This window comes from Dermacentor albipictus, chromosome 6, assembly GCF_038994185.2.
Source record: "Dermacentor albipictus isolate Rhodes 1998 colony chromosome 6, USDA_Dalb.pri_finalv2, whole genome shotgun sequence".
In the NCBI taxonomy this organism is placed as follows: domain Eukaryota; kingdom Metazoa; phylum Arthropoda; class Arachnida; order Ixodida; family Ixodidae; genus Dermacentor; species Dermacentor albipictus.
In genome coordinates, this window is record NC_091826.1 from 132651257 (window position 1) to 132666773 (window position 15517).

At 47.3% G+C, this 15517-nt stretch overlaps 1 protein-coding gene across 7 annotated transcripts in view; it reads right to left on the reverse strand.

The window, feature by feature from the left end:
- LOC135902261 (uncharacterized) overlaps nt 1–15517 on the reverse strand; it is a 761927-nt gene that overhangs the window by 358213 nt on the left and 388197 nt on the right. The window lies entirely within an intron of this gene.

The window sequence follows — 15517 nt, forward strand, 5'->3', positions numbered from 1 at the left end:
ACTCGTCAGCTTTCTCTTATGCGTACTAATTACGAAGAAATTGTTTTTTTTTTCGTGACCCTGTGGTCCGTATACTTTCGCTCGTGGGTGTACAAAAATAAATGTGTGTGGGAACCTATCGTCACGACGACCACCGATCAAGACAATAAATGTGTTCATTCCTTAGTATGAAATTCTGCCGCACCTCTTTGTTGTGTGCTACAGAGCTTTTCTGGTCATCCACTTTCACAGAGTGGAATGGCTTATCATTCATATTAGTCAAATGCCTTGTGTGCCACGAAGACGTCATTGATATCGGTCCGGGGTTTTCCCAAAACTGCAGATTGTGGCTCTTAGCACAAGCTATATTTAAAAAAAAATCACAATAAAAGTAATGTTAGCTGAAATAAAAGCAGTTGCACTGGCGGACGCTATTCCGCTGCTAATAATCAAACACTGCAAAAGGAAAATATAGCCTTTAAGATGGCCAAGACGCCATCAGTGACATTATTAAATTAATTCCTGGGGTTCAACTTGCCAAAACATTCATAGGGGTATCAGGCATGCCGCAGGAGGACCCTCGAATAATTCTCGCTACCTAAATTGAAGTGTGGGACATAGCCACACACGTGCACTCGTGATATCGCTTTTTGTTTATGCCACGCGGCCCATATTGACAGCTGTACTTATGTGTCGTTTTACCTGGCACTGCGTTTCACCCACTAACAACTTAAAGTGATTGCTCAGCGCAAGACGCGCCTGCATGATTCGAATTTACTGGAATGTTATCGAAAGTTCTATGCGTTCTCTGATGCCCCCACAGCTTGTGTAATCTGATTGAATACGGGACGCGAATTGCGTAGCACTTTCTCGAAGGCACAGGGACACCAGTGATTACTCTGGAAACTTCGATGACTTATGTATAAAAGCCGACATGCTTGGACGGGAAATCAGATTTGGACGATCGCCGACCATCCTCGCCGCTGTCTGCTTTGAGTGTAACTGGCTTTTGCGGGCGCGAGTTCTACCCAGCACCTCCTCCCGATGTCACGTATTAGTGACGGTGAGTATCACAGCAGCAAAAGCCTAGAGAAAGAAATTCAACAAATGGAGAGACTCCGGGAAAACTAAAAACAGGAAACACGTACGCTTAGTGTTCGCCCGATCCGCCACCTGACGAGAGCATCGGAAAATGAGAATGTGAAATGAAATAAAAGACAACGTTTGTTTTAATTCTTTCCCAATAGAACTAAAATCTTTTGGGCATAAATGAATTACTACATTGCGACTTATTTTTCTTGCCTTACCTACCAAAAAGCTTACGGCACCCCAGACGCTTCAGATAAAGGGTCATGAGCCAGACACGCAACCGAAGCCAGCGACGCCGGCTGCGCATGTCCCGTTCGCTTGTCCGGTGACCCGTTTCCCTTTTTCTCTCTCGTTTTTTCTTGGATGAAGCTCGCTTTGTTCTGCTCCCGCGTATCCTTGCGCTCATCCTGTTCTTCTACACGTCACCATTGCACTACTAGAATACACCAAGATGAGAAATTTTGTTTGACAGACTGGGACGCATATACAGCAATTCAGGCTTATGCGGCACGGAAACGAGACGTGTGACGCAGTTAACGAAAAACAGCTGGGCCATCGCGGCGCAGTTAAATTGAAGAAATTACTCGTACTGCGAGATGTTTGTGACACGTTCTATGGGCTCCAACATTATTGTAACTTATTTCGGTAGTTTTCGGGCACCGTCGCCGCGCCCAGCTTTGCGGCGCAGTTAGCGTAAGGCTGCTCGGCCATGTGACGCAGTCGGTTGCGCGTGCGCTGATTCTTACGTGCACTTGAACAAGTTCATCACGCTTTCTGTTAGCCGCAACATTATCGTAATTATTTAGTTATTTCTTGGGATACTTTTAATGTATGCAGGCCGCACCTGGATTTGTGACGTACATAGGGTAAAGCAAGTCGGCTGTGTGACGGATTTAGTTTATTGTGTACTGAATATTACTGGGACAAGTTTGTGACGCTTTCTCTGACCCCTACTATGATTGTAATTATTTACGTGACCTTTTGGGATACGTTTGAGGCATGCTCTCACCACCAGGGCTTGTGACGCGTTTACCGTAAAGCACCTCGGCTGTGTGACGCATTTAGTTTCCCGTGTACGGAATCTTGCTGGGACAAGTTCCGGATGCTTTCTCTGACTCCCAACATGATTGTAATTCATGTCGTTTTACTTTTTGGGATATTTGAGGCATGTGCGCCGCACCCGAGCTTGTGACGCATTTAACGTAAAGCACCTCCACTGTGTGATGCATTTAGTTTCCCGTGTACTGAATCTTACTGGGACAAGTTCGGGATGATTTCTCTGACTCCCAACATGATTACAATTCATTTCGTTACTTTTTCGGATATTTGGGACACGTGCGCCGTACCTGAGCCTGTGACGCATTTAACTTAAAGCACCTCAGCTGTGTGACGCATTTAGTTTCCCGTGTACTGAATCTTACTGGGACAAGTTCCGGATGATTTCTCTGACTCCCAACATGATTGTAATTCATTTTGTGACGTTTTGTGACATTTGAGGCATGTCCGGCGCACCCGAGCTTGTGACGCATTTTTGCCGACTTCGCTGCTACACTTTGATTCATCCTCAAGTCAGACGTCTGTCGACGTCGTGCACATTTCGAGGCTGAAGCCATACTTCGCTCGCAATTCTTCGCCTGCCATGCACCAAGACGGCGCTTCGACAGCCGGGGTTCCTATTAAGGAATGACTAGAGAATAGCGAGACAGAAGAAGATGGGAGACACTGGCAGCTGCATGTTGTTGGCGGTCAGCCATCTTAACTACTCTGACTCATGCTGTGTATATATTGTAACTATAGTCTTTCTATACTCACAACATCCCGTAACAATATAATGAAGGTAGCCTTGCCAGAGGTGGCGACCACTCAGTATCACTTGCTTGGCGCGAAAACACTGTCCACCTGACTTTCCCGCACCAGGGGCTGGATGGATGGATGGATGTTATAAGCGTCCCCTTTGGAACGGGGCGGTGCGTTGCACCACCAAGGTCTTGCTAATATACTGCCTAATGTCCTACCTAGGGTAAACCATAAAACAAGAAAAAAAAACCCTATGAACTAACACACTCAAATTTTCTGATTCACTATTGCGAACGCTGCTTTCGTGCGTCTATGTTTTTTGTCGTTTGCCTAGTTTTCGTCCACCAATCCTGCAATCGCCTCTTACTAATGGCTATTGTGGAGATTTTTACTTTTCCACTGCTCTCGCTGAACCCAAGGGCTTCAAGGATGCCAGCTGTGCCTACATCGAACGCTGGGCAGATGTCTTCACATTCTAATAAAATATGCTTCACCGCAGGAAGCACATGCTTCTTCTTCCGTCTTATATCTCGCTTTATAGGTGCGTGTTCTAAGGCATCCCGATCTCGCTTCGAAAAGAATCAGCTTCCCTTTGAGGTGTCACAAATTTTTTCTTTCCTGATTTTGTTTTTCCCTCTTACTCATGGCAGGTTTCTTTTCCATGGCCGCCCCCCATGAGACTATTTCAGCCTCTATGACGTTACGCTTGACCTTCTTTGTTGCTGTGTTTCCCACCCTGCAGGCCGCATACTTGCTGGTAAGCTTCCTAGTTCTTTTCCTTCACTGTGAATCAATGTCTTTCCTGTAGAGATACCTGAACACTCTGCCAGCCTATTTACTTTCTTCCGTATGGCTCAGCCGTTCTTCATACTCAATTTTACTCTGTGCGTCCCCCACTTCAAAACTAGTCCAGCCCATATCACCCTGCACAGCTTCATTTGTAGTCTCCGCGTGAGCGCCCAATGCGAAGCGACCCACTGACCTTTGATTCCCGTCGAGTCCTGATCGTACCCCTGATTTAAAGCAAACAACCGCATTTTCAAAAGTAAGTCCGGGAACCATTACACCTTTCCACATACCTCTGAGGACGTCGCACCTATATTATCCCTATAGCGCTCTGTGCTTCATCATGGCTGCATTTCTCTTCCACTTTACTGTTATTGTCTTCTCCTGTGTTCCCATATATCCATTGCCTTCGTTTATCCATATACCAAGGTATTCACATTCGGTTGCCCGAGGTATTTCCTTTCCCTGTATCTCCATTGTCTCTTCACTGTTTTCATTGAATACCATAACACCTGATTTCCTAACGCTAAAGTTGAAACCTAAATTGTTGCGTTCCTGTCCACAGATATTAGCCAGACGCTGTAAATCACTTTGCTTATTAGCTAGCAACACAATGTCGTCCGCGAAGTTAAGCCTGCGAGCTGATGCCCTACTACTGTACCCGCCTGTTTGTATGAGAGATTAAACCCCATATTACTTCCTTCTAGCGTCCTCTCCATCCTCACCATGTACATCAAAAACAGCAGTGGGGATAAAGGGCACTACTGCCTAAGTCCCTTGTTGATATTGTAAGGAGGTTTATTGGACTAGTCCAACAAACAGGCGGTAGCTCGAAACAGTACGTCGGGAGAATAAGATGGTGGTGTTCGAGTGCCGATCTCGTGCCCTCCGCTCTTGATGATGATCGGGATGTTATTCTCTTCCTTTCTTCTTTACAATTGCCCCCGTCGAAAAAGTTGGAGCCATCCTGACGATCTAACATATGGGGACAAGAGGGTTGAAGCATGGCTTGAGGAGTTCTACGTGAACAAGATCACGTCCACGACGGTCGCCGTGCCGCGTAAGAGGTTCAATGACGTAGTTTACGGGCGAAGTACGCTCGACGACGCAGTAGGAACCATGATAATTTGGGAGTAGTTTGGATGACAAACCAGGGGCACAAGGTGGAACAAGCAGCCGCACAAGTGCTCCAGGAGTGAATCTTGCCGCAGGAGAGTGGTCATCACTGTGGGCGTTTTTCTGGCGTTGTTGGTCAGCTGTAGTAAAGCGCTTGGCTAGTTGTCGGCAATCTTCAGCGTAACGGGCGCCTTCCGACACGGGCGTGCACTCTGAGGCAGCTGGTGCGTGTGGCAGCAACGTGTCGATAGTGTGCGTCGGCTGGCAACCGTACAGAAAGAAGAAGGGGGAAAACCCGCTTGTGACTTGCATAGTGGTGTTATATGCGTATGTCGCAAATGGAAGAACCCGGTCCCAGTTTGACTGATCAGATGCAACATGTGTAGCAAGCATGTCGCCCAGTGTCTGATTAAACCACTCAGTGTGACCGTTCGTCTGAGGGTGGTAGGCAGTACACGTCCGATGTACAATGTTGCACTGCTGGAGAAGTCTGATCGGCAGAACGCTAAAAACTTGATACCTGTACTGCAGATATCGCGAATCTCGCTGAGCCCCAGGAGCCTTGCTCTGCTTACATCAGTTTCTTGATCGTTCTTCGGCTGAGGACGTCATCAGGACAAGCGGTAAAAAAGCCGGCTGCCTTCGCTGGACCAGCACTTGGTAGCAGTGACAGCTGATCGGCGCAACGCTAAAAGCTTGATCCCTGTACAGCAGGTTGGTGTGCAAATTATACATGCTTTCTAACTAGATTATGCTGTCGCTGCTGCCCTTCTGTATATCTGTGCATCTCTTGTATATTTACTATACCTTCTGTCCACTGGTACTGTTCCTTTGCGAAACCATGACCGTATCTACAACTGAAAGAGAAAGCCGATGCGAAATCCGAGAACTTCGTGCTGAAATGAAGTCTCTCATGGACAGCGTTAAATTTATGAACGATAAATTTGAGGACATGGAAAAGAGGCTTAGAGAAGCCACAGAAGATAAGGAAGCCCTGAGAAAGGAGAATGAAAAGTTATGTGCTAGGTGCAAGGAAAATGAAAACGTTATTCAACAACTTCAGAAGTGGGTTGTTCAATCGGAGCAATACTTACGCAGGTCCAATATAAAAATTAAAGGACTTTAGCAACAGGACAATGAACGCGTTACTGAACTTGTTGGGAAAATTGGTGATGTGCTGGCTGAGGCCGTAACTTCTTCTGACATTGAAGTTTGTCACCATGTGCCCACCCGAGAAGCTGGAAAATCTAATATAATTGTCCAGTTTAAGAGCAAACAGAAGAGGGACACTGTTCTTGAAAAAGTGCGGAAGGCTAGGTTGCGAAACAATCAGGTTGGAATTCCTGATGGTACCAGAGTATTTATTAATGTGCACCAGTGCCCCACCTTGAAACGCCTCCTTTCGCGGGCATTAGCAAGAAAGGGCGAATGTCAGTGGCGCTTTGTCTGGACGCGAAATGGGAAAGTACTTGCAGGCAAGACCGAAGCTAGTAGTGTCGTCCACATTGCCTCGGAGACTGACCTTGAAAAGATCGCCCAAATTGCAGCGTCTAAAGAACTTCAACTTTGCTCTGTTTTGACTACACGATGTATCGTGAGTAGAGCTTACCAAGCGGAATTGCTCTGCCCGCACGCGCACAAAACATTTCCGCGCTTCATGTGATTTCACGTTCACGTGCCTTTAACACGACATACTATGTATCTAGCCGAGCTTACTTTTCCATTTGACATAATCTTGTTCTCTGAAACGTGTTATCAGGAACACAGTGAAATGCTGATCATAGATGGTTACACACATTTCTATATTAATCGCACCGATAAACCTGGGGGTGGTGTAGCATCGCATGTCAAGCGCGGCATACAGTGTGCTGTGCTTGAGGAATTCACCTGCGTCATGCCACATTACGAAGTGCTAAGCGTTAAATCTGACGATAACCTGTTTGTAGTGATGTACCGACCACTTACGTGTAATATATCGAATTTCTCAGAATTTACTGAAAAGCTCTTAGAGCATGCTACTTTTAACAACTACAAAGTGCTTCTTGGTAGTGACTTCAACCATAACGTGCTTGATGAAAGCGCTCCAACTCGTGCAGTAACTAGTGTCACCAATTCTTCCGGTTTCTGCAGCGTTATTACGACACCTCCACGGGTGACACCATCTTGTCAATCAGGTCTCAACAATTTCATTGCTAACGCTGGTGCAGAAATTTACGCAGTCGGGACTATCAGCTATGAATCGGCGATCAATGTCCAATATTCAGAATATGCTCATTTTATATTCCCGAAGCAGCTTTACCTGATAACCACGTTCAGCTACAGATGCCTGTCAGGGGAAAATATGGAACACTTTCGCGCACTTGCTTTGCGCATGGACTTGTTTTCTCTTTATTACAATGACGATGCTAGTCAAGCGTACGATGAATTTCTGTCCATATTCAGTAGCCTGTACAATTCGTCTTTCCCGCTTAAAGCAGGAAACGTAAAAAGACGCATTAGAAAGCCGTGGGTGCAACCACATCATGTTAGAATGATTAACAAAAATAGTAGGATGTTCAATAAATTTGTGCGTACGCATCAGCAAAGCGATATTGTTGCATTTAAGAAGATAAGGAATATATTAAATAAAGAAGTGCGAAAAGCTAAAGCCCTCTACTACGAGAGCCTTTTTGCAGCCGTGGAGAGAAAAAGCCAGAAAAGACTTGGACAATTATCAATGATGCAATCAGACAGGGAAATGTGAATTGCAGTTTGCGTGAGACAACCGTGAACAACGAAAAGGTGTCGGGCATCCTTTTAACCGAGTGTTTCAATGAACACTTTGTGAACATGACGGCATCATCAAAAAACGCGGTCAGTAGTACTACTGTTAAAAGTTGTACGCATAGCATTTTAACGCGATAGCGTTAAGGAGCTCGTGTCGCAGAAAAGCCGGTGGCGTCGGTGTCGGGTGTCGGCGTCGGCGGCGTTGACCGTGAGCGATAAATCACGGCAGGCGCTTCATAAATAAAAAGCAACTTCCAAGATTGGCCCGGTGGGAATCGAACCAGGGTCTCCGGAGTGTGAGACGGAGACGCTACCACTCAGCCACGAGTTCGATACTTCCAAGCGGTGCAAACGCGCCTCTAGTGAATGCGGTGTTGCCTTCGAAACGAGCCATGGAAAGTTATACTGCGGTGTATATCGGTAATTGTGAAGATGTAACGTACAGAGGTCACAATTACACGAGTTGCGAAGTGCGTTTCCGCTGCATTTCTTCTGCGCTTTCCGCACACGCAGAGCCATCTTGCGGCAAACACAGAAGACCCCCTCCTCTCAATGTACGGCGCTGCCCCGACAGGAGGCGCGCCGCGCGCGCATTGGGACCGCTGCCAGGCGCGTCGCGGGACTCCCTCTCCCCTGACGACGCTTCGCCGTGCTCCCGGTTTAGATTACTATCTATCTCTCTGCCCGTGCCGATCACGACGTTTGGCTGGCGTAGATCGTTTCCCCTCCGAGACACCGAGTTCTTTGGTTCGTTCCGTTCGCTCAGGCGCACGTTTCGTTGCCGCGCCGCACGCTGCGTTGCTCGACGCTCACCGCGTGATAGGTGGGTGCTAAGTCCGATGCGGGGCGCATCGTAAGTGATCGCTGTGCCGTAGCGCATTGTCTTATACCCCTTGGCGGGTCGACGGGAACGCTGTCGCGTCCCACTCTTGAAGGCGAAGCTTAAGCGTCCTCCAATTTTTTCTCTAGCCGACTGACGATGCCGAAATCTGTCGCCCATTTTTGAGCTTAAAAAAAAAACAGCAATGCTGTTAATGTAGATGGCATTCAAATGAGACCTGTAAAATTTGTAATCGATGTCATCGCATTTCATCTCGCATTTGTGTTTAACCTTGTTATGGAATCGGGCCATTTTCCAACAAGCATGAAGAAAGCAAGGGTGTCCATTATTTTCAATGGTGGGAACCGAAATGACCTGGGGAATTATAGGCTTATTTCCATTTTATCCGCTTTTTCTAAGGGCTGAGAAAAACTAATTTCTGGTCGCATTAACGATTTTCTTGCGAAGAATGACATTCTTTCTGATTGCCAACATGGATTCCGCTCGGGCAGGTCAACCGAAACAGCTTTGTTGCGCCAAAAAGAACTTAATAATTAATAACATTGATGCGGAAAAACTAACGTTGGGTATTTTTATTGATTATAGCAAGGCATTTGATCGTTTCAGTCATCAAATTTTAATAAGTAAAGTAGAAGGATATGGTATCCGTGGCATGGCAAATCACCTGTTTCAATCTTATCTGTCTGGGCAAACGCGGGGCGTTGCTATCGAAAATACTGCTCTTCCTATAGCGAAATTAAATCAGGTGTGCCCCAGGGTAGCGTTTTGGGCCCGATTTTGTTTAATATCTATGTAAACGATATTGCTGAAATAGTAAGTGACACATCCATTGTTCCATACGCTGACGATACGAGCCTGTTTGTCTCTGGCAATGATCTTGATGATCTGTTACAGAGATCTCGCAGTATCCTTTCTAATTTGTCCAGTTGTTCTCGTGATAGCCCTCTAACAATTAATTGCTCCAAATCAAAGGCCATACTATTCAAGGCAAGAGGCAGGCAGTCTTATTTAAGTGAAGAAATGTTGTTGGATGGCGCGCTTATTGAGATTTAACCAAATACAAAGTATTGGGCGTTACGCTTTCAGAAGATATCAACTGGAAATATCTCATTGAACTAGTTATGAAATCATTGTCATCTGCCGCACGGGCATTGTCCCGTTGCCGTAATTTTTTTTGCAGAGAAAGTAAAGTTGCAGATATATTATGCCTTGCTTGAATTGCATCTGAATGATTGTGCGCTTGTATGGGTTACCACCACGAGACGTAATCTTCATGCACGTCTTCAACTTCAAAAACGAGCACTTCGACATGTAGCGAATGTACCTTATTTCCATTCTACTGCGCAACGTTTTGAAAGTTAAAACATAATACAAGTAACTAACATTTGTGAATACAGGCTACTGTATTCTTTTTCCTTCGGCTCTGAAAATTTTAAAGCATTCTTAAAAAATACTTCACAACTTGAATATGACAGAAGTGATGCGCGTACCCGCCGCAAAGACAGGTGGTTAGTACCCTACAGGCGTACAAATTGCCTCATGCAGTCGCTAAGACACACACTACCTGCACTGCTAGATTAATTTGGGAAGGAAAATGTTATCATAAATACTTTGACTCCAAAACAAATTAGAGCGTGTTTTTGTAAACCTATTTTTTGAAATGTGATCTTTTTAATTATTGTAAATGTGACCCATTGTATTTGTATACCCTTATAGATCAGTATATCCATTGTTGACTTACTGCTGCCATGTGAGGGCCTTCAGGCACATTCAAGCTGCATGTCGCAGCTTTTCGCCTGGAGGACCCCCAACAAGTTTGTTGGAGATAAAACATTTTATTAGATTTTGAAGTGCTTGAATTTCATCGGAGGGAAATACGCGGCCACGGTCACTGAGGAGTTCGCGAGGAGGACCGTGTCGAAGCACAAAATGCTTGAGGATGAAAAAGGCGACGTGCTGTGCTGTCGTCGTGGGAAGAGCAGTGGTTTCGGCGTATCGTGCAAAGTGGACGACAGCAATGATAGCCCATCGGTTTCCCGCCATGGTCAAAGGTAAAGGTCCCCAAAGGTCAATTCCAACGCGGTCGAATGGGCTGTCCGGGCATGGAAGGGGCTGTAATGAACCTGCGGCAGGATGCGGTGTTTTTTTTTTTTGGTCGCTGACACACGTGGCAGCCGCGAATGAACTTGTGGACAAAGCGAAACATTCCGCGCCAGTAGTACCTTTTCCGTAAGCGTTCATAGGTCTTGAAGACACCGCCGTGAGCACACTGCGGGTCGCAGTGAAAGGAAGCGCAGATTGTAGAGCGCAGCGTTCTGAGGATAACTAGGAGCCACTTCCTACCATCTGGCGAGTAGTTGCGCCGTTACAAGAGGCCATCACGGATGCTGAAGTGCGAAGTTTGGCATCGCAGTGTTCGAGTGGTCGAAATGGTGGGTGCCTCGGATAAAACGTCAAGAAGCGAAGCGATCCAGGGATCGTGGCGCCGTGCAGACGAGACGGTGGCGACGTCAAGAGCTGACAATGGGTGGTCTATAGTGGATATGGACGCAGTTTCGGTGGATAGTGGTGACCGCGACAGTGCATCAGCATCGGCATGCTTGCGTCCGGAACGATATATAACGCGAATGTCAAACTCTTGAAGTGGAAGAGACCAGCGGGCAAGGCGACCTGACGGATCCTTCAACGAAGACAACCAACATAATGCATGATAGTCCGTAAATGCATCAAACGTGTGGCCATATAAGTAAGGGCGGAACTTAGCAAGCACTCAGACTATTGCCAAGCGTTCTTTCTCGGTGACGCTATAGTTTGATTCAGCCTTGGTGAGCGTTCTGCTGGTGTATGCGACGACATGCTCTGCGAACCCAGGCTTTCGTTGTGCGAGAACAGCACCGAGGCTGACACCACTGGCGTCTGTGTGCACCTCAGTTGCGGCCGTAGGACCGCAGTGGCACAGTAGAGGCGGTAACGTCAGGAGAACGTGAAGGGTGGAGAATGCTTGGTCACACTCAGAAGACCATGACGAGGGATTGGAGGCGCTGCTTAAAAGTTGGGTCAAAGGCGCAATTATAGAGGCGAAGTTGCACACAAACCGACGAAAGTAGGAGCATAAACCTACGAAGCTTCGTAACTGCTTTGGCGTCGTCGGTTTGGGGAAGTCGGTGATGGCACGTAGTTTAGTCGGGTCCGGGAACATACCATCCTTTGATACGACGTGACCAAGAATTGTAAGTTTTCGCGCAGCAAAGTGGCACTTCTTGGATTTATAAACAGCTGAGCGGTCTTCAGACACGTCAGAACATGGTTGAGGCGTTCGAGATGGGTTGCGAAATCTGGTGCGAGGACAACAATGTCGTCGAGGTAGCAGAGACACATGTCCCACTTCAAACCCCGCAGAACGGAGTCCATCATGCGCTCGAAGGTGGCAGGCGCATTGCAGAGGCTGAAGGGCATGACATTGAATTCATATACGTGACGAAGTTTTTCTTGAAACGGTTGGCCTCTGCTAAAGGCACTTGGCAATATCAGGAACGCGAATCTAATGGCGAAAAAACTCGGCACCTTGTAGGCAATCAAGGACATCGTCAATTATGGGTAAAGGGCACACGTCTTTTCGAGTGACCTTGTTTACGCACCGGTAATCTACGGAGAAGTGAATCGATCCATCCTTTTTTTTTTACGGGAACCACAGGGGGTGCCCACGGACTTTGTGAAGGGCGAATAACGTCGCGTTTATGCATATCGTCAACCTGGTCGGTAATAACTTGACGTTCCACGATGGAGACACGGTAAGGGCGTTGTCACACTGGCGAGTTGGAGCTGGTTTCGATGTAGTGAACAATGATAGAAGTTTGGCCAAGGGCACGTTGGGCAACGTCGAAAGAGTCGCGGAACTGGTAAAGCAGCTGGAGAAGAGGAGAGCGTTCAAATTGTGAAGGTGCGTCTGCGATGTACGAATCGAATAGGTCGGCAGCTGGTGCATCAGAAGGATTAAGAGCACTGACGACGTCGAGGTCGCATCGAGCTGAATCTTGCTGCAAGGAAACAACTTGACCGATATCAATGGGTTGCACGCATCCAAGAGATTCACCTTTAATCAGTTTGATGGGATACGGAAGAGGATTTGTGAGGCAGAGAGCGCTTGTTCCATTCAAAATAGAGAGGGTCGAATAAGGCAGAAGAAGTGGCTTCCGACTTAGAAGGAGGCGTGATGGTTCAAAGAATACAGCTTCATCACATATGCTGATGCAGAACACGGGGAGCAAAACAGCTGCTGTCGGCAGTATTTCTGTGTCTTATGTGATCATACGCTAGAAAGTCCCAGCCAAGTATGATGTCGTGTAAGCAGGATGAAGGGATGATAAACTCTACAATGTAGTGCTATTTGGCGATAATAAGTCGAGCAGTGCAGGCAGCTATCGGCCGAACAGAGGCTCCATTCGCAGTACGTAAGGGCATCATCTCAAAAGGCGTGGTCACCTTCCGAAGCTTGCGGCAAAGTGTGGTGTCTAGAAACGGCAGCACCGGCATCGACAAGAGAATATGCACGGGTGCCTTTTACAAAAGTTTCGACAATATTCGACGGCGAACTTCGAGGACTTGAGCGTTTCGACAGCGCAGTTCTTGCCTCACGAACTGCGGGGGCTAGTTCCCCTCATTTTCGGGGTCTGGTCGACGACGCATGGTGCGACAAGGAGCGACGACGGGGTGAAGGTGAGCGACGAGACGTGGGTTGCGGACAGTCGCCTGAAGACGTGCTTGTTTGGGGACCCGGACTTTCATAACGAGAGCGCGGACGATCCATGTAGTTCGGTGAGCGCGCGTCTGAGTATCCTGGCGCGCGACGGCGGCAGAATCGGGTGATATGGCCAGGGCCACCGCATGCAAAACAGATCGGCAGGTTGTCGCGCGTTCGCCAGGGATTTGCAGTGACGGGAGCAGACCATGTCGCGAATGGCTGAATCGGGACTACGATACATGCGACACACCATGGGACGGTGAGGGCTGTTGAAGCTGCTGCCGCTTTATTACCTCAGCGTAACCAAGAGGCGCGGAGACAGGTTGCTGCTGAATGGGCACCGGCATGGCCTAAGAAATCTGTTCTTGGATGACGTGTCGAAGTTGCTGCTGCTGTGGGAGCTCCTGACGCTGAGCAAGCGGCAGGAGAGACAACTGACTGGGCCACCTCCTCACGCACAAGTTCTTTCATTTGCGCGAGAAGGTATGACTGGTCAGGCACGATGTCCAGTGCAGCGAGTGGTTGATTGCACGTGTGATATGAACGCCGGGTGAGAGCCCACTGCCTTCTCAATTCATCATAGCTTTGGCACAGAGTTACCACTTCCGACACAGTGCCAGGAGCCTTCGCAAGAAGCATTTGAAAGACATCGTCGTCGACACCCTTCATGATATGCTGTATTTTGGCACTTTCGCTCATTGGAGGCATCGGCGCGCCTGCAAAGATCGATTACATCCTCAATATAGGCGGCAAACGTTTAATTTGGTTACTTTGCGCGTGTAGGCAGCATTTTCTCGGCGCGTAACTTCCGCACGGCAGGGCGTCCAAAAACGGCAGATACTGCCTCCTTAAAAGCGGACCGGTCTTTAAATTCCGATTCGTGGTCCGTATACCACAGCTTCGCCTCGCGAGCCAGGTAAAAGTTCGCGGTACTCAACTAGCAGTGTCATCCCACTTGTTGGGTCCACTAACTTTTTCGTAGGCTGACAGCCAGTCCTCGACGTCCTGGTCTTCCGTACCCGAAAATACCGGGGGGTCTCACTGGCGAACCGGGCCGGGGCAATCGGCGGCCGGGAGAGATGGCGGCGGTTGGGCAGCGTTACCTTGCTAGTCGAGTGCAACGTGCGGGACCGGAGTTCCAGGGTGCCGGCGATGTGTGCACCCAGCACGATCCACCAAATGTGAGGAGGTTTACTGGACGATTCAAACAAACAGGCGGTAGCTCGGAAGACTACGTCGGGAGAACAAGGTGGTGGTGTTCGTTTGCTGATCTGGTGCCCTCCGCTCTTGATGATAATCGGGATGTCATTCTCTGCCTTTCTTCATTACAATATGAACTTTCTGCTCGCTCCTCATCCTTTCCCATTCAACGCAAATGGTATTTTCTAGGTAAATTTCTCTCAAAAGCTGTAGGCGATCGTAAGCCTTCCCCTTCGAGAATATCCCACAAGATGTTGCGGTATACGTTGTCATTAGCTCTTGTAATGTCTAAAACGGCTACATATAATGTTCTACTTTCTACTTTTCATATTTCAATACACTGAATAAGAACAAATAAGTTATCATCTAAACGCCTACCTATTCTGAAGCCATTCTGAAGTTCTCCCAAAATGCCATTCTTCTGTGCCCATGCTTGAAGCTTTGATTTGATAGCCTGCATTGCTAGCCCATATATTACCGATGTAATGGTCAACGGTCTATACGAATGAATTCTATCTTTCTCGCCCTTACCTTTATAAACTAAATCCATTCTTCTTTGTCATCTACTGTCTGGTATTCGTCTATTTTTAAAAGTTGTGGTCACTGCTTTCACCAGAGCTTCCTCACTTTTTGGTCCTAGTTCCTTAATCAGCCTAATCGGCACATTGTGTAGCCCCTCTAGGGCCTGCTGGGCACGTTGCGCCAACCATTGACAAACTGGGGAATGTTCGCGTGTAGTTCCAGACACTCCCGCTATGTGGCTGCACCTGTCCGCGTCCGAAGACCGAAACCAGAAGCTAATCATGGAGACAACAACAATATTCCCGCTAATAGATGAAATAATAATGTACATTGATGACATTAATGTCTTTTTTTTCCGAAAGATCTGATCAGGAACCAAAAGTTACCGTAATTCACTGATAAGGAATACTTAGCAAGTGGTTATATCTAAAGAGGCTTTACTTAATCACACAAAAAAAGTTAAGCTTATGGTTTTTTTATAGCAAGATATAGGGAAATAAATTACGAACCGCATTTCTCTATTGTCAATCTCAACTTCAACATGTATCGAACCATACGTTTCGGGGCGTTTTATTTCATAAAACCTAATGTGGACAGAGCACATAAATGAGCTAGGCACTAAGATTGACCGTTCTGTTGGCTTATTACAACGTATCTGATGCTCTTTGCCAGGCAGGGTT